Consider the following 22,053-nt stretch of genomic DNA (forward strand, 5'->3'; position numbering starts at 1 on the left):
TCACCTCCCAAAGGCTCCATCTGCAAACACCACTGGAGATTAGAATTTCAACTGAAATTTCTGGGAAAGGGACACTAACACTCAGTTCATAGCAGAAGTAGTGAAAGTTCCCTTCTGATTGCTTCACTGTTTATACTAGAATTTAGAATGAAAGTTATCAACAATAAATTGAGGAAATAAAAGTGATTTGAGATGACTAAATAATTGAATTAGTAATTTGGAAAGATTTCAGAATAGCCTCTTTGAAACTTGTGATTTCCTTACTAGTTCTCATATAGAAAAAGAATTAAAAATTTCCAGAAAATATATCTAAACCAGCATGGCTAAAATTTAAACTACAGAGTAAAATTTTAAAATATTTTAAAATATTTAATTAAAATAAAATGTTTATTTAATAACAAAATTTTATGCATTACAAAACAATAAGATAAATATAAATTATGAAATAAGGGCTTGGCAAAATATTCAAACTCAAGATAAAAGCAAATTGACTTAATGTTTAAGTACCATATTTCATTCTATGATAGAGGCACACATTTAAAATATTCCTATATTGAGTGTGGGTATGTAGAAATAGGAACTTTAATGTTTTTGGTGACTACATAAAATAACACAAAATTTTGGAGTTCTATTCGGCTAAATCTATCAAGAATCATTTCTTTTTTCTTACCAATTTATTTACAGGGATTTACTCTAGGCTATAATCACAAATTAGGGAAAACTAAGAGTGGGGAAGTGATGAACACTGTTTTAGTAGTGCCATATTGCAAACATTAAAGTATCCATCAATATGTACCAGTATGAGACACACAGATATGAGATAAATAAGGGATGCTGCAGTTGTGTATAAGAGTGTGAGTGTATAAGAGTGTCTAAACACATTAATTTTTAATAAAAATGATGTTAAAAAATATCGTACCAAAATTTCCCTTCTAAGCCAACATGAAAGTATAGAGTGATTATTAGAGATTGGGATGGATATGTTGGTGGGGTGGGAAATGAGAGATGGCATTTGATTAGTGCATGCTGTATGCATGAATGAAAATATCACACTGAACAACATTCATATGTACAATGAACACGTGTTAATAAAACTTTTTAAAACCATGCCCCTCTGTTGAGTGCTTTTTATAGAGGTATATAGTTCAACTTTTGTATAGCAATTGTATCATACTTTTAAAAATAACCAAGGAACAGTGCTTCAACTATATTAAGTAGTAAGCATTATTGAAACCAGAAATGAATAATTATCAGCTCTTTTGGAGTGGTGTCAGGAAAGGGAGCATGTCAGTTTAGACCAGATAATGTGCCAGAGTCAATAGCTCCTTCTCATGTCAACAGGGTCTCCTGTTGGAAATGATGCATTATGACAAGTCATACCCTTGAGGCGTTCTTATCTTTAAAATAACTCTCAAGTCCTGTGCCATTGCCACCTCTTCCTTTCCCTTATGTGGATTCCTCTTTCTAACTATCATGATTTTTTTCATTCCACCTCAGATGGACTTCCAGGTGCAGAGTTCAAACATCTCTGCAAATTCTTCAAGATTTATTTATGTAATCCCAATCATCCCTCAGGTCCTCTACTAACTGTAGCACATAAACAACAAAATATTTTCAGTATCGTGAATCTGTTTGCATGCAGTTTCATCACTGATTTCCTGGTGTTCAGACTATTTGTGTCATCTGTTTTTGCATCTTCAGTGACACCATGTAGTTATACAATATATGATTTTTGAATGAATAAATCTCTAATGCTTTATACATTTAATTTACTTGCCATGTATAATTTTTAAATATTTTTATTCATTCATTGTAGTTATACATAACAATGGAGTTCATTTTCACATAATCATATATGCATGGAATACAATTTGCTCCATTTCAGTTTCTAGTACTTCCTCTTTTCCTCTCCTCTTCCTCACTTCTGTTTCCCTTCCTAGACTTCCTTCTACATATTTATTTTTAAATTGGTGCTTTATAGATACAAATAAAGGTGAAATTCACTGTGTTACATTCATATCTGCACATAGCATAATTTGGTCAATTTCATTCCACTGTTCCTCTTTGTTACCATCCCTTCTTTATCCCCCTCTATCCCCTTCCCCCACTCCATTGATCTACCTTCTATTTTCATGAGACCCCTATCTTTTTTTTTTTTTGGTCTCATTTTGTTCTGGCTTCTGAATATGAGAGAAAACATTTGACATATGACTTCCTAAGTCTAGCTTCTTTCACTCATCATGATGCCCTCCAGTTCCATCTATTTATCAGCAAATGCCATAATTTCATTCTTTTTTGTGGCAGAGTAAAACTATATATATATATATATATATATATATATATATATAGAGAGAGAGAGAGAGAGAGAGAGAGGAGTTTTACATACCATATTTCATCTATTCATTCTTCTGTTGACAGGTGTTTGGATTAGTTCCATAATTTGGTGGTTGTGAATTGCACTGCTATGAACATTGATTTTCCTGTTTCTATATAGAATGCTGATTTTAGTTCTTTGGAATATTTACCAAGGAGTAGGATAGATGGGACTTATGGAGGTTCCATTAACAGTCTTTTAAAAAATCTTCATACTGATTTTTAAGTGGTTATATTAATTTGCATCCCCATCAACAATGTGTAAGTGTACCTTTCCCCCTACAGTCTTGCCAATGTTTGTTTTTATTTGTATTCTTGATTGCCATTCTTGATGAAATGAGATGAAATATCAATATAATGTTTTTCATTTTTTAAATATAGTTTTTATTTTCAGTTCTCTGATTTCTAGTAATGTTGAACATTTTTTATTACATATTTGCTGGGCATTTGTGCTGCTTCTGTTGAGGAATGCCTGTTCTCTTCTTTTCCCATTTATTGATGAGGTTATTTGTTGGGTAGACAGAAACAATATTGTCAAAATGTCCATACTACCAAAAGCAGTATACAGATTCAGTGCAATCTACATCAAAATACCAATGCTATTCTTCATAGTATTAAAAAAATCTAAAATTTATTTGGAGCAATAAAAGACACAGAATATCTAACACAAAACTGAACAAGAGCAAGGTAGAAGGCATTACAAGACCTGATCTAAAATTTTACAACAGAACAAAACCAGCATGATATTGGTATCAAAACAGATTTTAAGATAAATGGAATAGAATAAAAGACACTAGCAAACCATCATAGAGAGCGTCATCTGATATTTGACAAAGATGCCAAAAACACCTGTTGGAGGAAAGATAGTACTTTTTACAAGCAGTACAAGGATAGATATCCACATGTAGAAGAACAAAACTAGATCCTTGTCTTCCACCCTGCACAAAAATCAACTCAAACTGCATTAAAAGCCTAGGAATTAGACCAGAATCTTTGCAACAGCTAAAAGAAAGCATAGGGTCAAAATTCCAACATATGGTATAATACCAACTTAATCATAAACAAATTTATTGATCAGCCTATAAATTTAGTGTATCTGATGAGTTGATAAACTCTGAGAATATCAATTTTGGAGTCATATTGGGTCAAATTCAGATTCACCATTGTGTTATCACAGGGGTGAGTCTCCCCTATTTCTCCTTCTATAAAAACAGAAAAAGACATCTGTTTCCAGAATTGTTATGGGGATGGAGGATGATGGTGAAAAAGCACCAGGCACAATAGGCGTGATAACCATTAATCTTTTTCCTCCATTTTGCCTCGTGGCTCCTAGCTTGGAATCTTGTTGAATTTTCAGTGTTGAGAAGATGTATTAGCACCATCCAAAATAATCTTTTAGAGCATTTGAATTATCTTAGTAGGAATCATCCGTTTCTTGGCAGGTTAATCTGTATTCAACTTTTACCTCTTTATTTGTAGATTTACCATGAAAAATGTAAAAGCCCCAGGCTACGTTTTTTTCCAAATTATTATTAGCTATTACTATTTCTTGTGTGAATGAATATATATATATATATATATATATATATATAAAATCTGGAATATATATAAAATCTGGAATATATATATAATCTGATATATATACATATATATATCTTACAGATTAGAAGCTTCTGTGCTTATATTCAATTTCAAACAGCTGATAAAGAATGAATACAAGTTCAAAATTCATGCCAACTCTATTAGTTAAAATAATGGAGTTATCTATAATGGAAGCCTTAAAGTATTAATTCAACATTTAAGTTCTTTCTCTTGTGTATGGCCAAATCATAGCCCTTCTTATGACAAACAAATCAGCTAAACATTTTCTTAGATAAACTTTACTCAATGATGATATTTAAATTGATTATATTTACATTATACATTATATGTAATTATTATATATTATATGATAATTATATTTATGTTGATCATAGACTGATCAGAGTTGCAAGTAATAGTTTATGAGATGTCTGATTGCATTATATATACATTAAAGCTAATGCTTATTTTTAGTTCTCTTATTATGCTTTTGTTTAAACTTAATTCAAAATCCTGCCAAAACTTTGGCCTGTAATTGAATTGTAACAATAATGAAGAGACGATTTGATCATGGAAACGACCACTAGATGTTGCTAGTTGTCTAGTTTATATGTTTAAGAAGTTACATTCCTTAAAAGCTTGCTTCTCCATTTTTTTATGGATTTTTTTTCAAACACAGTATCTAATCTGATGCCAATATTGAGTAAACTTGAATGTCACAAAGTATAAAGCATCCAAGTTTTTAAAAAGCTCTAACTCTTCACTCTACCTCTTTTTTTTGTAGTCTAAATATTGACCTTCCAAATCCATAATATAGTTTTAGTATCTAAAATGTTATTCTTAATGTAATTTTAAAAATGTATACCCTGATTCCTTCTATACCTTCATTAGTTTCTTGCTGTAGGATGGCAAATTACTCAATTATAACTTGTCTCAACTGAGCCCATTTTGCCCAGAACTAATTTTCACAATTTCAATCGCTTCTGTTTCTTCCTTTGTTTCATAACTAGGAATTAGGGAGGGCTTCATTAGAAGTCTTGGATTTGGGGAAGAGATTTTTTTTTTGCTTATGCACAAAATATATAGGCAAAATACTGGTAGAGCAGGAAGGCTTTGTGTTTAAAGTTTTTTCCATTGAAAAGTAATGGAAGACACAAAATAATGAGCCCAAGGAAAAGAAGAGGTCAGTTGAAGTGTGTAACAGAGGCTTGCAGCTAAGAACCCCATGCAGAGAATAAACCCACTGTGGGAACACCCTAGAGGTCCCCATTAATTGTTGGGGCAAATACATGGGAAAAGATTATAAAAGGAAGTCATATTTTTTTTGAGAAGGCATTGCAATGATTTATACCTATGATTCAACTTCTAAATTTTCATTTATTCATGTCATACAATATAAAATGTATCAAAGTTATTACTTATAGAACTAGGAGATTTGTAGAAAATTCAGGTCAGACAGCATACAAAAAATTACAAGACCACTGATGAAGAAGTCTTTATCTTCAAGAGTGGGAACCCTTGGTGACAGGTTCTCTGTTAAAAAGATGTAATTGGGGGCTGAGGTTGTATCGAAATGTTAGAGCATTTGCCTAGCACATGTGAGGCACTGGATTTGATCCTCAGTGCCACATACAAATAAATAAATAAAATAAAGGCATTGTGTTGATCAACAACTAAAAAAAATTTTTTTCAATGTAATGAGATTGTAAGAATAAGGGTGTAATCCTCAAACTTAGTCCAAACTTGCAAATTATGCTTCAAAATATTAAAATCTGAAAGTAGAAATAAATGCAAGCTGATTTAGTTGTCTCTGAGCCTCACCTTCCATAATTTTCTAGAGAGATGACTAAATGGTTATTAGTTCCTCAAACTAAATGCATGAGTTCACTCAACAGAATGTATATTTTTGGAGATGTTGGTGATTTTAGCATTTCTTCTTTGGAAATGTGTAACCTGATTCTTAGACCTTTCAATTCATAAAGGATTGTTTCATCAAATGTTTAATTTTTACTTATTTTCTCCATGTAATTATACTTAGTATAATCCAATATCAGAAAATACCACGTCTAGAGCCATGACTAAATAATACTGTTTGGAATTGGAGTTAAAACACAAAATTTGGAATTTAACATTTCTGATAGAATCAGGAAATCACTTAAGTAACACTTTTTAGCTGAAATCAGAGAACTTAGAATATGAAGCACCACTGAGGGAAAAAAAATCAGCATTCTTTCTTTAAAAATGTGTTATCTCTCTATGATAGTTACCCTGAAGCTAGCTTTTCCTGTCTAAAAGTCATCTTCAGTGGGTAATAGTTTACAAATAAATATTGAAGCCAAAATATAGTGTTTCAATCACACAGTTCCTTGTGCCATCCCAATTAACTGCCTAGGCATGCATCAGGAGCTTCTATTACAATGTTTTCTGTGCCATCTCCCTACCTGGTGTCCCCACCCTCCCAGCTCACCAGGTGAAGTCCTGCTCATCTTTCAAGACTGAAGATTATGGGTCATCTTTCAGGCTATTTTCCTGTATCTTTAAGAGCCAAGCTAACCACTTTTGTATGTCCAGCTAGCTTTGTAGAAATGATATATTCCATATTGGCACCATTTTGCAGTCCCACCAGCAGTGTATGAGTATGCCTTTTCCCCCACATCTTCACCAACACTTATTGTTGTTTGTATTCTTACTAGCTGCCATTCTGACTGGCATGAGATGAAATCTTAGAGTAGTTTTGATTTGCATTTCTCTAATAGCTAGAGATGTTGAACATTTTTTTCATACATTTGTTGATTGATTGTACCTCATCTTCTGAGAAGTGTCTCTTCAGGTCCTTGGCCCATTTACTGATTGGGTTATTTGTTATTTTGGTATTTAGCTTTTTGAGTTCTTTATATAACCTAGAGATTAGTGCTCTATCTGATGTGCAAGTGGTATATACCCAAAGGACTTAAAAACACCATACTGTAAGGACACGGACACATCAATGTTTATTGCAGCACAATTCACAATAGCTAAACCATGGAACCAACCTAGATGTCATTCAGTAGATGAACAGATTAAAATTTTGTGGCATTTATACACAATAGAATATTACTCAGCAATAAATGAGAATAAAATCATAGCATTTGCAGGTAAATGGTTGGAGTTGGAGGAGATAATGCTAAGTGAAGTTAGCCAATCCCCAAAAAACAAATGATGAATGTTTTCTATGATATAAGGAGACTGATTCATAGTGGGGTTGGGAGGGAGAGCATGGGAAGATTAGATGGACTTTAGATAGGCAAAGGGGAGGGAAGGGAAAGGAGGGGGCAAGGGGTGTAAAAATGATGGTGGACTGAGATGGACATCATTATTCTAAGTACATGTATGAAGACATGAATGGTGTAAATATACTTTATATACAACCAGAAATATGAAAAATTGTGCTCTATATGTTTAATATGAATTAAAATGCATCCTGCTATAATATATAACAAATTAGAATAAAAATAAAATTAAAAAAGAATAAATCATATATTCTCCTATTTCTTGCTTCCTATAGTGAAACACAATTAAATTTTTTTTTTTTTGCTCTCCAGTTCTCTAGTCTCTAGCCACCCAGCCTTCATTACACAGCAGCTGCTGATTTCATAACTCCTAATGATGACTAAACAGGAGCACAAGCCAGGCCACAGTGCTTGCTCTCTGTTTGGGATTTGATGTTGGAAGCACAATTACTCCCAGCTTGTCTGCTCCCTTTTCTCACAGGAAAACTTAATAAGCATTCAGTGTTTTTCTCCCTTCTAAATAACCCTTACTTTCAGAAAAAGCTTAACCAAATCTACATTATACATCTGTCTATAATGAAAAATGTGAGTGTCCAAAACGACATGTATCTATTACTATGATAATACTAGAAGATAACAAAATATTTCACTTGTTAAAATTCCTCTGTGTTCTGCCCATTCATCCCTCCCTCTGTGCAACCTTTTGTGTTTTACAGCCAATTCTATTTCATTTTGAAATAGAATTATTTGTTTGTTTGTTTGTTTGTTTATTGGTGGTGCTGGGATTGAACCCAGGGCCTTGTGTATATGAGGCAAGCACTCTACCAACTGAGCAATATCCCTAGCCCAAGTTAATTTTTATTAAGGTCTATGTCTTCTTCACTTTAGTTGCATGTGAATATTTAGTGATTTCAGCATCATTTGTTAAAAAGACTTTTTCTTCACATTATTGCCATTGTTCTTTCTCCAAAGATCAGTTGATTTTACTTGTGTAATTCTGTTTTTAGACTCTCTGCTCCATTCCATTATTTGTTTATCCTTTTGCCAACCCCAGTCTGTGTTGATTGCTACAGGTGTATAGTAAGCGTTAAGGTAGGGTGGTCTCAGTCCTCTGACTCTGTTCTGCTTTGGTACTGCATTGGTCGATATATCAATTGCTTTTTCCAATATACCTCAGCTGCCTGTCAAACACAAGAGAGAAGAAAAGTGAGTTGTTAAGTATAGTAAAGACAGCAAAGCTTTAACAAACACATATCCAGACAATAAGTAAATTGCAGGACAGTAGGCAGTACATAAAAGAGGAAGAGATGGGGATGACAGATTCATACAACAAGGGCACAAAAACAAAAATAAAGTTCTGTGGAATTCTTCCTAAGACACCACTATTGCATGATAAAGCAGTTGGTGGTTGATGTGAAGAAATTGAATCAAGTGGAGAATAAAACAAAAAAGTATAAACATGATAATTATTTCATTCTGTCTTAAAGTTAGAGATATCCATGTATTGCCCAGAATTGTTCCATGGCTAATGGGGATTTATTTTTGCACTTGTTGTCTTAGACAAATAATACTTATTTGTGAGTGTGTTTTTGCAAAGTAGATAAAATTCAAGAATCTTTGAGAATTTCTCAAATATTTTTTATAAACCACTACTTTTTAAGTTGGAGTCACACAGGTTTTGGTACAGTCTGAGAATTACTGTTTTATATACATCATGGAGTAATTCAGAGCAGGGCACAGTCTGCTCTCCACACACCTTATGAAAAGTGAAAAGGTTAAACACTTAATGGATAAGAATTTATTAGCCTTTGGCTTAGTTTCCAATTTCACCTGAATTTGGGAAGAAATCTACAACCTCAGGCCAACCACATTTGCCTCTTTAACCACATTTATGCTCTGGTCACAGTTTTCTTTTCATAGATATCCATACTCAGTCCAGATATAGAAAATGCTTGTCTGCTCTATTCATCAATGGCTGCCTCCTGAATGTGGTCATCTATGGAGACCATCATGCTAAGTGAAATAAGCCAACCCCAAAACACCAAACACAGAATGTTCTCTCTGATATGCAGATGCTAACACAAAATAAAGGGCAGGGGAAAGAAAGAATAGAAGTACATCAGATTAGACAAAGTAAATGAAGGGAAGGAAAGGTAGATGAATAGAAAAACAGTAGAATAAATCGGACATAACTTACCCATATTTGTAAATGAATACATGACCAGTGAAACTCCACATCATGTACAACCACAAGATAGTAATTGGAACGTTATATTTCATGTATGTATAATATGTCAAAATACATGCTACTGTCATGTATATCTAAAAAGAAGAAATTTTTTAAAAAGAAAGAAAGAAAATGCTTTTTTTTTTCCCTGTTCATCAATGGCTGCTCCCTGAATGTGGTCATCTATTTTAAAAACACCTAAGTTTGAAAGTATCCTAAGTTAATTCACCTCCAAAATATGCCTTTCTAAAATATGGGTAGTTATTTTGAAAAAAATCTACACAACAATGCTCACTTTTGCCCACCATCTAGACTTAACTGAATCTTTTGCTTTTACCCTTCTTTGTGTTGGAAAACATTTTTACATGGTAGAAGCAAAGATCAGGCAAGTCAGAGGGACATCACACCAGTTCTGCAAACTTACAAAGCCTCAAATCAGGTCTCTCAGTTTAACCATCTGTAGAAATTTAAGTGGCTAAAAGATAGAAATTACATTGAAAAACCTAACTGGTAATTGTACAGAGCAATGGACAGAGAATCAATATAAATATTTGGAGATAGGCTGCCCAGAATTTCCTTCCATAAAACTGAAAAAATACCGTCAGACATTTGGATAAAAACTCGAATTTTCAAGATCTTTATTTAGAAACATCATGTTTCTGTCTAAAAAGTGAGGAAAATACGTGGAAACTGGCAAATTATAAAAAATTATTAAAAAGCTCAACAAATATTGGTAAAAGTTTTAGCTTTATTGCATAGGTAACCTCAATTTATTCCATTTTCATCAGAAACATAATTTGGATAACATATAAGTATAAATTATATTAGTATATTTGACTCATGACTAAATTTTTACTTATTTACTTATTTATTGGTGTTTGGGATTCAACTTAGGACCCTGTGCATGCTTAGCATAATCTCTCAGAGCCACTCTCTAGCCCCTCATGACTATAATTTTTAAAATTAAAGTTTTTTGTTCTGTTGGTTTGTTTATGAGCATGTATGTGGGTAGTTATTTCAAGAACAATCCTCACTTTTGTCCACATCTACATTTGCTCATTTGGATATCTACATGAAAATTCTCTACCTCTGGCTTCTATGTTCAAATTAATTTACAAAATATTTTTTTAACTAGAGCATAATACTTATACATAGTAGCTGGGTTCACTTTGACAAAATTATGCATGCATTGAATTTGAATTCAATCCCATCCCTCCACATTCCCTTCCCTCCTTCCTCTGCTTTCCATTTTCCTTCTTCTACTCTACTGATCTTCCTTTTGCTCATTTATTTATTTTTTATTTGTTCTTTTTACATGTACATAAAGGTAAAGTCCCCTGTGGTCCATTTATGTATGCATATATTGTGATTTGGTTAAGTTCATTTCATATTTCCTCCCCTTCCCTATACTCTCCCTTCCACCTGCCCCTCCCTCCCTCCCCCATTCTCCTTCTACTCTACTGATCTTCCCTGTTTATTTATGAAATGTAATTGTCCCATTGTCTCCTTTTCTTTATTTCACTCCAGCTTCCACATATGAAAGAAAACATCATCCTTTTGATTTTCTGAGTCTGCCTACTTCATTTAGCATGATGTTCTCCATTTCCATCGATTTACTGGCAAATACCATAATTTCATTCTTCTTTATAGTTGAATAAAACTATAAAGCACATTTTCTTGATCCATTAATCTGTCAATGGGAATCTGGATGGCTCCATAACTTGACTATGATAAATTGCACTGCTCTAAACATCCATGTGGCTGTATCAGTATAGTATGCTGATTTTAGTTCTTTGGGATAAATACGAAGCAGTGTATAGGTGGTTTTATTAGTTTTTTTGAGGAATCTCCTGCTTTCCAGAATGGTTGCACTAATTTGCAGTTCCACCAACAATGTATTAGTATATCCCCCATCCTTGCCAGCATTTTTTTTATTATTTATGTTCTTGATTGCCATTCTAACTAGAGTGAAATGAAATCTTAATAGAGTTTTAATTTGCATTTCCCCAATTCTAGAAATGTTGAACTTTATTCATATATTTGTTGGCCATTTGTGTTCTCCTTTTGAGAAATGTCTGTTTAGTTCTTTTGCCAAGTTATTGGTTGAGTTATTTGGGGTGTGTGTGTGTGTGTGTGTGTGTGTGTGTGTGTGTATGCACCCACAAGCTTTTTGAGTTCTTCATATATTCTGGATATTAATCCTCTGTCTGAGGTGCATCTGGCAACAACTTTCTCCCATTCTGTAGGCTCACCCTTCAGGATCTTAATTATTTCCTTTAATGTGAATAAGCTTTTTAATTTTATGCCATCCTACTTATTCATTCTTGGTTTGATTTCTTGAGCTTTAGGGGTCTTGTTGAGGAAGTTGGTGCCAGAACCTAAGTGATGAAATATTGATCATATTTTCTTCTAGCAGTTGCAATATTTCTGGTCTATTTCTAAGTCTTTGATCCATTTCAGATTGACTTTGTGTGCAGGGTGAACAATAGGTATTTAATTTTATTCTTCTACATATGGATATCCAGTTTTCCCAGCACCATTTGTTAAAAGGGCTGTCTTTTCTCTGACATATATTTTTTGGCACCTTTGTCAATTATCAGATAGCTCTAAGTAGGTGGGTTTATCTCTGTGTTTTCTATTCTATTCAATTGGTATTCATGTCTATTTTGATGACAATACCATGATGTTGTGTTACTATAGCTTTGAGATCAGGTATCATGATGCCTCCTGCATTGCTCTTCTTGCTCACAATTGCTTTGGCTATTCTGGGTCTCTTATTCTTCCAATTTAATTTAAGAACTGTATTTTTCTAGTTCTATGAAGAATGTAATTGGCACTTTGATGTGGATTTATTGAATATGTATATTGATTTTGGTAGTATGATCATTTTGGCAATATTAATTCTACCTATCCAAGAATACAGGAGGTCTTTCCATTTTCTAAGATCACCTTCAATTTCTTTCTTCAGTGATCTATAGGTTTCACTGTAGAGTTCTCTTACCTCTTTAGTCACATTTATTTCCAAATACTTAATTTTATTTTTATTTAGATTTTTGCGAGAGGAATAGTTTTCTTGATTTCTTTATCAGCAGAATCACAATTGGAGTATAGGAAAGGTATTGATTTATGAGTGTAAATCAATCTGCTACTGCTACTTTGCTGAATTATTTTATCAGCTCTAGAAATCTTCTAGTGAAGTGTTTTGGGTCTTCTAGATGTAAGATTATGTCATTAGCAAATAAATAGTTTGACTTTTTTTCCTATTTGTATCCCTTTAGTTTCCTTCTCTTGCCCTGTGATTGCTCTGGCTAGAGTCTAAAGTTCTATATTGAATAGAAGTGGTGAGAGTGGACATTCTTGTCTTATTGACTTGGAGGAAATCCTTCCAGTTTTTCTCCATTCAGTATGTTATTGGCTTTGTGTTTGTCAGATAAAGCCTTTACAATGTTGTGGAAAGTTTCCTTTATCCTTATTTCTCCAGAATTTTTAATGTAAATGGGTGCCAGATTTTATCAAAGGCCTATTTTGAATCTATCAAGGTGATCATATGATTCTTTTTCTTAATTCTCTTTAAGTGGTGATTTACATTTATCGATTTGTGTGTGTTGGACCAACCTTGCATCTCTAGTATAAAGCTTAATTGAATATGGTACATTATATTCTTTGTGTTTTGAAAATATTTTATTAGGAATTTTTTAAATCTATGTTGATCAGAGCTATGTTCATCTGTTATTCATCAGAGTTTTCTTTCCTCTCTGTCTTTGTTCCTGATTTTGGTATCAGGTTTATACTGGCTTTATAGAATGTATTTGGAAGTGTTCCCTTCATTTCGATTTCATGAAATAATTTGAGAAAGACTGTTGTTAGTTTTTCTTTAAAGATTTGGTAGAACTTGGCTGAAATCCATCTGGTTCTGGGATTGTTGTTGTTGTAGGGTTTTCAATTGCTGTTTTAATTATATTACTGATATTGGTCTGTTTGGGTTTTTTGTATCTTCCTGATTCAGTTTGGTCAGATCATATGTATCTAGAAATTTGTCAATGTCTTCTAGATTTTTGAGTTTATTGGAATATAAATTTTCAAAATATTTTCTAACAGTACTCTGGATTTCAGAAGTGCATGTTGTGATATCTCCCTTTTCATTTTTAATTTTGTTGTTTTATATTTTCTCTTTTTCTTTTGAAGAGTTTGGAAAGAGATTTGTCAATCTTATTTATATTTTTAAAGAAACAACTCTGTTGCATTGATACCGTGTATTATTTTCTTATCTCGATTTCATTAATTTCAACTCTGATCTTTATTATATCCTGTCTTCTATTGTTTTGGAATTCTTTTGTTCTTCCTTTTCTAAGGCCTGGAGGTGAAGCATAAGCTCATTTATTTGGGATCTCTCTATTTTTTAATGTAAACAATTAATGTTATAAATTTTCTTCTTAGAACAGTGTTCATACTGTTCCAGAGATTTGACATCATATGTCTTTCTATTTTTTTTCTAAGAATTTCTTAATTTATTCTATCATTTCCTCCAAGACACATTCTTCATCTTATGAATATGTAAAAGGATGTGTTTAATATAAAAGACAAGATCAGATCTTGATTGTGTTTCATATAAAACACCTTTGTATGTTTATGTGGTTTTTGTTATTTTTCTGCTAATTTCTAATTCCATGCAATTATGATCTGTTAGGATGTTTGGGACTGTAACCACTTTTTGTATTAAGACTTGCATTGTGTTACCGAATACCATCTCTTTTGGAGAAAGCCTCGTGAACTGCTGAGAAGATAAAATGAGCTGTTTGGGGGTGAAATATTCTGTAGATATCTACCTGTTAGGTCTGTTTGATTTACAGTATTGTTTAAGTTGGAGATATCTTTATGGATTTTATGTTTGGAACCTGCCCATCAGTGTTCAGGTTGTGTTGTCAAAAAGTACTATTTTATCAACTCTATCTGAAATGTCAAGAAGTGTCTTGTTGTTGTTGTTTTGGTTTTAGTTCATTATACATTTAATACTCAGGTTTTTTTTATAATCTTCCTATAGAATTTTTTCTCCTTCCATATATGTGTGATTATTTTGGGGGGGGGATTGTAAATATTGGCAGAAGGGGATGGATTTGTTTACTTATTTTCTCAGAGGTCTTGGACATGTGCAAAACTGAGATTGATTTCCCTTCCTCTTTTATACATGTGTCTTTTTGTGTGTAGCTTTGTTGTTATTGTTCTGGGACTTCTCTCTGTTTTTGATAAATGAGTAGATGTCCAGGGGTATGACCTGAGGACACTGTTCCTCCTTGGGGCCTGGTTGTTGGTGTTGGGGTTTTTATCTCCCCAGTTCTATGTAATGAGTAATAAAGTAAAGAGGCTCAGTGTATGAGGTTATATTAACTGTTACTTGGCTGAATTGTGGGCATTTCTCTGCAGCAGAATCTCTATTTTGTGAACTTGAAGTGTCTCAATATCTTTCCAGCCTCTCTTAAAGGAATAGCATTAATATCAATAGCAGATATGCAGCCTTAAGATAAATGTCCAGTGTCTATTATGACATCTATCACTCTAGTTGCCACTTATATAGGATTTTGTGGGGTTAGCAGTTAACAACAGTATCAACAATAACAATTGTGAACTAGAACACGCATTAGACAGTGGAGGTCTACTATGTATTAATAAACAAAATAACATAAAAGAGGTAGGAATTTCATAAACTATATAACTATTGTTTATTCTAATTGCAGTTTTTAAGTGAAGAAATACTGCAGGAAGGCTAGAAAAAGTAGAAATTATTTAAAAAATAAACATAGGAGAGGCATAAAATAGGTAGGAGATGTCGGCTGTAAAGAAGAAAGAATAAAAAATTAACTGAAAATATTGAAAAAACTGAACAAGGAAGAGGGAACAGGAAAAATTGGCTTTCACTGTGGCAAAACAATGAAGAAGAGGGAATAAGAAGTACAAAACACCAAAGTGCAACAAAGAAGCAAATGTAAGATCAAAACCAGATACATTTATATCCCACTTATGTCAACCAAGGCTAAATATTAAACAGATATAGAGGAGAGAATTTAAAATAAAAGCAAAATTACACACACACACACACACACACACACACGCATCAAACCTATTTGCATAGTGAGACATACTCCACCAACACATACCCACCTATATACACACAAAATCTTGCAGAATGGAAAAATATAAAAACCACTCATTATAATGAAATAATATTTTTAAAAATTTAAAAGGTTAAAATTTTTAAAAAGGAAAGTAAAAAAATAAAAATATATTTTTTAAATGAAGGGATACAGGGAAAAAAGATTTTAAAAAGTGGAATAAAAATCTTACTGAGAAATAAAGGGTTGAGATTGTCAAAACTATTGGCAGGGATGGATTTTTAGTTTTTGTAATAATTTTTGACTCTGTTACCTTTGGGTCAATGGTTGAAGTTATTAAATCCATGCCTTTGTTTCCCTTACTTACCTGTTAGCCTTTGTGTCTAGAAGGCAAATCTAGTTGTACTAGATGTTATCTTTTAGACTTCCAGTAGAGAGTGGGATAGAGAAGGGTGCAGGGGATACTGAAAATTTGTGTATTTCTGTAGCAGGGGTGGTACAGAGTTCTAAACTGGAATAGTCAGTAGTTGAGGTTTAGTCTTAATCAAACTTTGGAACTCTGAAGGTGGGTATTTGAAATTAGACCCACATGCCCTATTGCTAGGAAGATACCAGTCTTTGCAGGGCATCTGCATGTATGGACTCTACAGTAAAATCACTTTTAGAATATAGAGACAGGTATAAGCTATATCCACAGGTTCCACTTTTACTTCTAGGAATACAAAATACCAGGTATCCAACCTGGGTTTTTGTATGGTGGCCATAAACAGGCATCTTTCCAATAGCTTTTATGTGGCAGCAGCAACAAAGGGTTCTCTCTTGGTATATGGAGAACCTATTTGAAAGAATTTCTGAACTTAAGTTTAAATTTGTACACTTTGGCAGATTTTTATATGAGATATAGAAAAACTAAACATATTTAAATCTATTAAATGAACATGAAAACTTTTATTATGATGAAATATGTTTTTAGAAATTGAGATGATATTTGTTTATGTTACCAAGAATGAAAATTTGTTTACGTTACCAAGAATAAAAATTATAATTTCCATATGTAAATAGAACTATTAAAAATAATAAAGGAAACAGCTTTGTATATAAAACATTATCAAAACTAAGATGTGCTTTAGGAAAGTTCTAAGGCATGAAGATGTGTTTTCTTTAAAAAAAATTTAAAGAAAGGGATTAATTGTGTAATAAGGTAGAATGAGTAATTATTTCAGACTGAGAAAGAGAAAACTGTAGGGAGAAAGACTGAAGGAAAATAGATTGTATATGGTTGTGGAAATCTTATGTGATCAAAGACAACTCAAATTGGAGAGATTCATTTATAATATTCTATTTAAAATAATCTTTAGTACTAATAGTGTACTAAGGCCAAAGTAGAATTTTGTCTTCTCTGTAACATACACAAAGAACTCAAATAACTTAACACCAAAAAAAACCAAATAACTCAATCAATAAATGGGCTAAGGAACTGAACAGGCACGTCACAGAAAAAGAAATACAATCAATCAACAAATATATGAAAAAACATACAATTTCTCTAGCAATTAGAAAAATTAAAATTAAAATTACCTTAAGAGTCCCTCTCCTCCAGTCAGAATGGTGACTTTCAAAAATACAAGTAACAATAAATGTTGGCAAGGATGTGGGAGAAAAGGTACAGTCATATATTGCTAGTGCAACTGAAAATTGGTGCAACCTCTATGGAAAACAGTATAAAGATTTCCTCAAAGATATCAAAGGTGCACTGAAACACAAAAAAAATAGTCCACAGAAGATGGGTAGACATTCACAGTCTGACTTATATTAACACATAGATTGACCACCAAAACAAAAACATCAACATTCTCCACTGAGTTTAAACAAAATTCAGATTCTCATACTGTGATAGTTAAATGTCTAAGATACAGTTCAAACAGCATATGGAGATGACAAAATCAACTTTGATGGAAAAAATGCAATCAATAGGTATCTAGGATGAGGTGACTTAGATGTTGGAATGGTCTGACAGAATTTAAAGCCACTATTATAAAATTGTTCAGACATGCAGAGTACTAGTAGAAGACCAATATATTTTTTACTGATAGTCTTCACAGATTAATGGTTTTTAGAGTTTTTAGAAGTACATTTTTCTACTTGTTATACAAAAATGAAAAAAGCAAATGGAGAACTTTTTCTTTTGTTTTATGTGTTTTCTTTTGCTTCCTTTCTTCCTTTTTAAAAATACAATAGGGCCTGTGTTAGTCAGTTTTCCATTACTGGGTAAAAAATATATAAGTATATCAACTTACAAGGAGGAACATTTTTTTTTGACTTATGGTTTTGAAGATTTCAGCCCATGGTTTGTTGGCTCTGTTTTTCTGGGACTTATAGTGAAATTGAACATCATGAAAACAGGGTGGATTGGTGTTAGGGACCAAAAAAAGAAAAAAGAAAAAAGAAATAATCCAGGGTCCCAATATCCCCAATATCCAGTCATATTAGAAAGAAAATGCAAAAGTTAAACACCCAAAATAGGCCCAGGAGTGTAGCTCAGCAGTAGGGCACTTACCTGGCAGGTGCAAGGCTTGAGTTTGAGCCCTAGCACTACCAAAACAATAAAAAATACTAGAAAAAAAATCATGCAATAAATTTCTATTAATTTATCCAGGAGAATAAATCAAAGTTAAGTGACAATCAATATCTAGTTGTAAATTGAGTTATGTATGCATAATTATGTACTATAATACTATCATATTTGGTGATTTGCTACAGTCTTACTGAGAATATTTCTGGTAATATTAAAAAGAGATGAATTTTATTATGTAGTAATTCTAAAGTAAAATTAATGCTAAACTATCCAAAGCTCCCACAGAGAAAGCTATTTGAAAGAGAATATATGTTGCAACACTGTTCGTAGTATTAAAAAATAGGTGTAGTATTATTTAGTGTCTAAGTGCCATAGCACAAGCTATAAAATATTTTTAAAATACTTCATTATGGAAAGTTGTAATATTTTTATTTTATGGTTGTACAAATATGTATACATAGGTGTGATATTCAAATTTATAAATGATGTATATATAGGTTTTTTTCTTTAAATTTGGAAAGCCGGTCACTAATATTTTTGTAGATTCCCTAAAGTTAAACAATCTTGTTGTTTTCTTCTCCAGAAGTCAAAGTGAAAGTAGGCTAAAAACAAGGGAGAACATGACCTTATTTATATATGAAAAAAATAACTCTGAGTGATCATAGTAAGGTAGTATTAATTCTTTCAACCCATTCTTAACTGAAACAAATGAATTAGGCATATCTATATGATCCATGGCACTGTGATATCAAGGATGAATTAATGGAAGAGGTTCTTTATGAGATGAGTAATAGATAGGCAAGTATTTCTGATCTTTGTGTTCAGAAATGAATCAAATGTACATCTTGTCGACAAATGTTCCTGGTTTAGCCTTGCAATGATTTTTCTTGTACAGATTTCCCCCAAAAAGCTATTTAATTATATTGACAACAACATTTGGGAGGTCAGATTTAGGAATACCTTAGCATGCTAAATTGATGACTCTTCTTTGCTACCTCTGAAACACAAATGAGCCATTAATTGATCTTTGTTGATGATAAGCTGATAGCATTCAAAAGTGAACTTTTGCAATATCCTTGCATTACTGATATATACCCCTGAAGGACAATGAGAAGTGGGAAAATATCCAGTGTGAAGAACTTGAGCAGTGTATCTGGTCATTGACTTTATCCAGAAGGAGACATGGTTAGCGGTATAAATCTCTACAGTTTCATGGTCAATTAGCAGCCCAAGAACATCCTTTTCTTGGAAATGACTTCTACATTCACAAAAAAAAGACATTTTGAGGACAGTAAAAATCCTTCCATAAATTTTTAAAAAAGTCTTATTTTTAGTTATCACATATCTGTGCCTTGAATGAAAGATTTATCTATTCTTTCAACATGCTTACTTGGTAGATACCATTACTTGATTGTTTGTTAAAGGCAGCTTCAAGAAACCTCATGACTCTGTTGTGCTATCGGTTTCCATTTCAGTGCTTATTATACCCCCATTCAAGGATTGGAGACCTAAATCACAGAGGGGGTTAGAAATAATAAAATCAAACCATTAACTACTTCCTGTTGATTAGGGGCATAAGGCTTATAAGGTAGGCATTGCCAATCTTTGCTGTCAGTGAAATTATTTCATTATTAGCAAATTCTATTCAAGGGACCACAGTAAGTCTCTGATTCAAATAGAAGCAGATGATAAAGCCATCTAAGGAATGCCCTCTGAGAAAAATAAGAATACACAAATATTGGAATAATATTAATGCATCAATTAACATGGCAATTCTTGAATACATCAATGAGTAAGATAATGATTATGGATACCAGCAATTTCTTCCACAGAAAGTTCCAGAAAAACATGAACTGAAAAGCTGTCCCCATATAAAGGCCAGTGAGACATAGTACCTCTTTGGGAGTGTAAATCTTTGAGGACTTGAGTCATATTATCAGAGTTATCAGGAATGCAAACACAACATTTAGTCCTGAATGCTGACACAAGTGCCACTGAAATCCACCTCTGTGTTAAGGAGAGAAATACCTTTCTCAGCATCATCAAGAGCTTTTTGGTTATCATTAGAGCTTCTATGTGCCAGAATATATCCTCTAGACTAATTTGTGGGATAAGCAATGAAGCTAAATGATCATACTAATAAAAGACAGATGGCCTCCATCTCCGCTTGAGATTGAGGAGGTTTGCACGTTGTCCTACTTTATGTGTCCAGCTTCCTTGTATCCATGGGAACACTACAGGACATCTTCACAAACAGCCTGGAGGAAATCAGGGCCAAATATTGGCCCCACATATCTATAGAGTTCCATTTTGTTGACCTTCTAATTATAGGCCTGAAGATCCAATCTTTGCATACCAATCATTAGAAAGTAAAATCACAATATGTTGACATTAAGATTCTGGAGTCCATCCTAACTCCTGAGTGGAATTATGCCTCTTTTCATAAATGCGGTTAAATTATTTCCAACATATTGGGGCTTTCTGATCTAGATGTTCTGTGATTGAAGTATACATCCCAAATTTGATAGTAACTATTTTTATTTATTTATTTTTTAATTTTCATTTTTTATTGATTGTTCAAAACATTACAGAGCTCATGATATATCATCTTTCATACATTTGACTCAATTGGGTTTTGAACTCCCCAAATACAATTTGCAGACTCACTTCTGTTATATACTCACATTTTTACATAATGGCATATTAGTGACTGTTGTATTCTGCTACCTTTCCTATCCCCTACTATCCCCCCTCCCCTCCCCTCCCTTCCCATCTTCCCTCTCTCTTTTTTATATCCTTGACATTCTAGCATTAACTGTGAGAGATGAGGGGTAGCTGGATTCAAATGTGTCTTAATAACTGCAAAAGCTTGGAAGTTGATTTGCTCTAAAGAGAGGTTTTTATGTAATAAAGTCTCTTTATAGGCCATAATGTAACACCTGCAAGGGTAGCAATCTGTGATGAGAACATCTCTTCCTTTTGTTCTAGCATTAAAGATTGTGATTTTATTTAGTCTTTTCTTGTAGGGAGATATCCAATGAGGTATCATCAATCAGTTGTTCTGACCGTTCAACTACTGACAACATAAAACACTAGTTGCCTTGAGTGGAAAATGTAGACCAGCCCCCAACTTCATTAAGATATTATGACTCAATAAAGGAGGGAGACATTAAGCCACTACCAAGAAAAGAACAAGTTAATATTATATCTTCCCACCTGCAACGTAGAGGAGGGATAAAGTGTCTTACCTTGGGTATTCCACTGACTCCCACTATCGAGCAGGAATAAGCAGAAAGTTGTCCAGGAAATGAGGCTAAAACATTATAAGTGACACCAGTATCCAAAAGTATTGAATGACGCTATTTCCTTCCTCCAGTGTTACCCTCTGGTTTCATTCCTACTGATGTTGACTTTTTGGGGTACTGGCTGATCCTAAAGGCCTACTCATTCTTGGCCATCATTTGGGGAACATCTGATCTGAGGCCTCTACATCCCTCAGGGAAGTCAACTCTCCAGTGCCCTTTCCTGCCACATAAAGGCCAAGGAGTCTTTGGAGTTCTACTCTTGTTCGGGCAGTCTTTCTTTTAATGCCCTGATTGCAATGATGACAAACATCTTCAGGGCTTAAGGGTCTTGGAGAGGAGAAAAGGAGTGACTCCTAAGAGCCTTAAAGTTTCTTCCCAGTCTTGGTTATAAAAAAACCTAAGATGCTACCCAGAGTAGGTAGTCAAGACAAGTACCAGGTCCTGCTGCTAATTTTTTTTTGTAATTTTTTTCTAATATCTGGAGCAGAAAAAAATAATTATTCTTTTAAAAATATTTTTAAAATTTTTTTAAAAGTAAAATAACATTATTTCTTGTATTTCAATTCTCTAAAGTTTCATTTCCTTGGGTTACTACTCTGCTCACCCCTGCCCATCT

At 33.2% G+C, this 22,053-nt stretch overlaps 1 long non-coding RNA gene across 28 annotated transcripts in view; it reads right to left on the reverse strand.

Annotated features, from left to right (window-relative positions):
- Nucleotides 1–6,919: 6,919 nt before the first annotated feature.
- LOC120889134 (uncharacterized) overlaps nucleotides 6,920–22,053 on the reverse strand; it is a 78,088-nt gene continuing 62,954 nt past the window's right edge. For 20 of the 28 annotated variants that reach the window (XR_013424882.1, XR_013424880.1, XR_013424873.1 and 17 more), the window contains 3 exons: nucleotides 17,136–19,640; nucleotides 9,421–9,545; nucleotides 6,920–8,404 (listed from right to left, as the gene is read on the reverse strand). This is a non-coding gene — a long non-coding RNA (uncharacterized LOC120889134). The remainder of the gene's footprint in view (nucleotides 8,405–9,420; nucleotides 9,546–17,135; nucleotides 19,641–22,053) is intronic. The other 8 variants (XR_013424884.1, XR_013424872.1, XR_013424859.1 and 5 more) reach the window with 7 other exon arrangements.

The sequence above is a fragment of the Ictidomys tridecemlineatus genome, chromosome 8, assembly GCF_052094955.1.
Source record: "Ictidomys tridecemlineatus isolate mIctTri1 chromosome 8, mIctTri1.hap1, whole genome shotgun sequence".
Classification (NCBI taxonomy): Eukaryota; Metazoa; Chordata; class Mammalia; order Rodentia; family Sciuridae; genus Ictidomys; species Ictidomys tridecemlineatus.